The following is a 4057-nucleotide window of genomic DNA, read 5'->3' as shown; positions in this document are numbered from 1 at the left end:
ACACACAGGTTGGTTTCACTCTGCTCTCTTATTTACCTGTTTTGCACTCCTGTATACTGCGTACTACGTTTATGCCGAATGACTATCCTATAATGGAAAGCCATACTCCTGACTCACACCAATTCCAGCTTGGCAGTCAGGCATAAGAGTGTGAGCCAAACCGTGTCAAGACCAACGTTATGCTGAAGGATAAACTGACCTTGTATTTATGGGCACTTTTGTTAGACGGACCTCTGCTGTTGAAGTATGAGTTGCAGACCACTGAACGGGATACATTAGGATAACAGCAGGTAATTGAGAGACCTTGAAAGCATTCAGTAAGCAGGTCGCATTCAAATGAGAGCACCTCCACTAAACACGTGTATTGGCAAATTTGCCGATGAATACATGAAAAGCTCTGAAAGATATCAAAAGCTGTGGGATCAGGGTAATTGGTCGGGTGGAAAATTACCCCAGAATACCTCTAGGACGTGTTTCAGCAAAATGCAAGCGGCTGGTGTCTGTGTCGAGAGCTAACATGAGGAATTGTCGCAGCAGAAGGATTTTTCCAACCTTGCCTATATATCAAATCAATTGTATTGGTCAGATACACATATTTAGCAGAGGTTATTGCGGGTGTAGCGAAACACTTGTGTTCCTAGCTCCAACAGTGCAGCAGGATCTAACAGTGCTGTGGTCTCTAAAAACGGCAGTGGTATCTAACAACGATTCACAACAATACAAACAAATCTAAAAGTAAAATGATGGAATTAAGAAATATATAAATATTAGATTGAGCAATGTCGGAGGGGCATTGACTAAAATACAGTAGAATAGAATCATTTATAAACACATGAGATGAGTAAAGCAGTATGAACATTATTTAAACATGATCAAAGTGGCCAGTGACTCCAAGTCTATGTATATAGGGCAGCACCCTCTAAGGTGCAGGGTTGTATAACTGGGTGGAAGCCGGATAGTGATGGCTATTAAACAGTCTGATGGCCTTCAGATCGAAGCTGCTTTTCAGTCTCTCAGTCCCAGCTTTGATGCACCTGTACTGACCACGCCATCTGGATGATAGTGGGATGAACAGGCTGTGGCTCGAGTGGTTAATGTCCTGGATTATTATTTTTCTAATTCAGCCTTCCTGTGATATCGGGCGGTGCTGATGCGGGCGGTGCAGTTTCTGTACCAGGCGGTGATACAGCCCGACAGGATGCTCTCGATTGTGTATCTGTAAAAGTTTGTCAGGGTGTTGGGTGACAAGACACATTTTTCAGCCTCCTGAGGTTGAGCCATACTGAGCCAACCTGGGTTTACTGCAGTGTGTGTGAAGAAGAGAACACTCCTCAATCCCTTACTGAACACACACAGCAGCAAACCCATCAGCTTTTTGAATTATTCATTGAGAAAGCCATCGTTATTCCCTCCGACATGACCGTCACGGTGCAGTCTGTTTGGCTAGTTGGTTCACCCAGTCAGAGGAGGCCCATACTGACTGAGACAACAGACGTGGTGTGATTTATGATTTCACATGGCTTTCTCCACCTTGACTGAGTCTACTGGTCTTCCCCATTGACTTCAATGTATCAATGTAGCACTCTTTGTTCTATAGCTGTGTCACTCTGCTGAGAGCGTGAGGAGCCAGAGGTAGAACCAACAGCTTCCATATTGCCTTACCTTGCCCTGGTTCACTCCCAGACAGTCTCTTATGGAGATTGGAGGTCTAATCCTGGCCTGAGGTGGCCTCTGTGAGCAGCCTGCCTGCCGCCTGCGTGTTTAGGCTGTTGATGCTGGAGGGAGTTGTTTTGTGGAGGATGCTGTGGCCAAATAGGCAGAGATGAATCACACCTCTTTACCTCAGGTCTCTTACTCACCATCACACGCATGAGACTCACCCGCTCTGACTACGTGGCAAGGAGCAATATTCTCTTTAATGTATCTGTCTGCACAGTGGTTATGTCAGGAATTCTAACAACCCCCACAGCATCCTTGATTTCACTCTGTTTTCACCCAAAACTCCACGGTAGCTCTAAACCTAAAACAACAAGCGGTTGTTTTTTTTGGAAAGTCCCTTGTATTATTTATTGCAAGAGATGGCATTGCCAAGCATGAGGCACATTGTACTAATTTAGTGCTCTGGCTGACCCAGATCTCCTGGCTCATCAGCTGATGATGAGGCCTAGCGTGGCTCTCTCTCTTTGTGGTACCCTGTTACTGTAGCTCAGGGAACATAGGGACCTCAGGACCAACATATCTCCTCTGCTTGGATTTGATTTATTTCGCAGCTGAAGAACCATGGAGAATTAAGCATTTACAGTAAATAGTGCCCTGCTTTTAGGGGACAGAAAACATGCATCAAAATAACATGGTTTTAGCAGGAAACCAATGTAAGAGAGAGATTGACTCACTGGATTCTATTCTTGTTCCCTGCCCTGTCCTGAGCTGATTCGATTCCATTAGATTTATGAATGGCCCAGGCGTGGGCTGGGATGAGTGACTCCTCTTGTTGAGCCAGTATGGGAGGAGCCTTGAGAGAAAATAGAAAGGACGGACCCAATAATCAAATTATACAGTGTCACTAAGGTCCTTTGGCATACAGTAGCCTCCACTCATACAGTATCTGTGGAACTGACTCAATGTTAAGAACAGCACTTCTCTGCACTGCATGATATTTAGGCAAACACACCTCAAGTACTCTGTCTTATTTGTAGTTCCCCTCTCAGGCCTGGGAATGGAATATACACCGTCCTGGGAGTCTTAAAGGCTCTCTAGCTGGTAAAGTGTCATAAAAACACAGCAGCAATTGATGGAAGCACTCTACAGCAGCACATAAGGTTGCCTGCTTCATAACTGGGGTAAAATAAAAAGCAATAAAAATGTCAGGTAGGATTATCCCTCTGTTGCAGAAACAGTATTATCGTTGCTGTTTTATTCCCTGTCTATAAGGACTGCTGTTAAATCAAATCAAATGAAATGTATTTATATAGCCCTTCGTACATCAGCTGATATCTCAAAGTGCTGTACAGAAACCAAGCCTAACACCCCAAACAGCAAGCAATGCTGGTGTAGAAGCACGGTGGCTAGGAAAAACTCCCTAGAAAGGCCAAAACCTAGGAAGAAACCTAGAGAGGAACCAGGCTATGTGGGGTGGCCAGTCCTCTTCTGGCTGTGCCGGGTTGAGATTATAACAGAACATGGCCAAGATGTTCAAATGTTCATAAATGACCAGCATGGTCCAATAATAATAAGGCAGAATAGTTGAAACTGGAGCAGCAGCACGGCCAGGTGGGCTGGGGACAGCAAGGAGTCATCATGTCAGGTAGTCCTGAGGCTTGGTCCTAGGGCTCAGGTCCTCCGAGAGAGAGAGAAAGAAAGAGAGAAAGAGAGAATTAGAGAGAGCACACTTAAATTCACACAGGACACCGAATAGGACAGGAGAAGTACTCCAGATATAACAAACTGACCCTAGCCCCCCGACACATAAACTACTGCAGCATAAATACTGGAGGCTGAGACAGGAGGGGTCAGGAGACACTGTGGCCCCATCCGAGGACACCCCCGGACAGGGCCAAACAGGAAAGATATAACCCCACCCACTTTGCCAAAGCACAGCCCCCACACCACTAGAGGGATATCTTCAACCACCAACTTACCATCCTGAGACAAGGCTGAGTATAGCCCACAAAGATCTCCGCCACGGCACAACCCAAGGGGGGGGGGGGGGGGGCGCCCTGTTACACAGGGGAAGATGGACATAAGAGGATTGGGCCTAAACAACTGTCTTTATAGTCACTGTTGTGCCCAAGGTTCAGATAACTTTGTGGTTGGGTGGCATGACAATGTGCTGTGCAGAATACAACAGTTTAAGGACAGATTACTGAAGATTCGCTAAACGCTAGTTAGAAACTGTGCTAACGCTAGTTAGAAACTGTGCTAACGCTAGTTAGCAACAGTGCTAACGCTAGTTAGAAACTGTGCTAACGCTAGTTAGCAGCTTCCTTCAAACTGAACACAGATACACAAAAAATGTATCCATGAGTTCATCTGACTCTGGGGAAGTAGATAAAAGGGG

This window comes from Oncorhynchus masou, chromosome 16, assembly GCF_036934945.1.
Source record: "Oncorhynchus masou masou isolate Uvic2021 chromosome 16, UVic_Omas_1.1, whole genome shotgun sequence".
In the NCBI taxonomy this organism is placed as follows: Eukaryota; Metazoa; Chordata; class Actinopteri; order Salmoniformes; family Salmonidae; genus Oncorhynchus; species Oncorhynchus masou.
Note: the sequence above shows the minus strand (reverse complement) of the source record.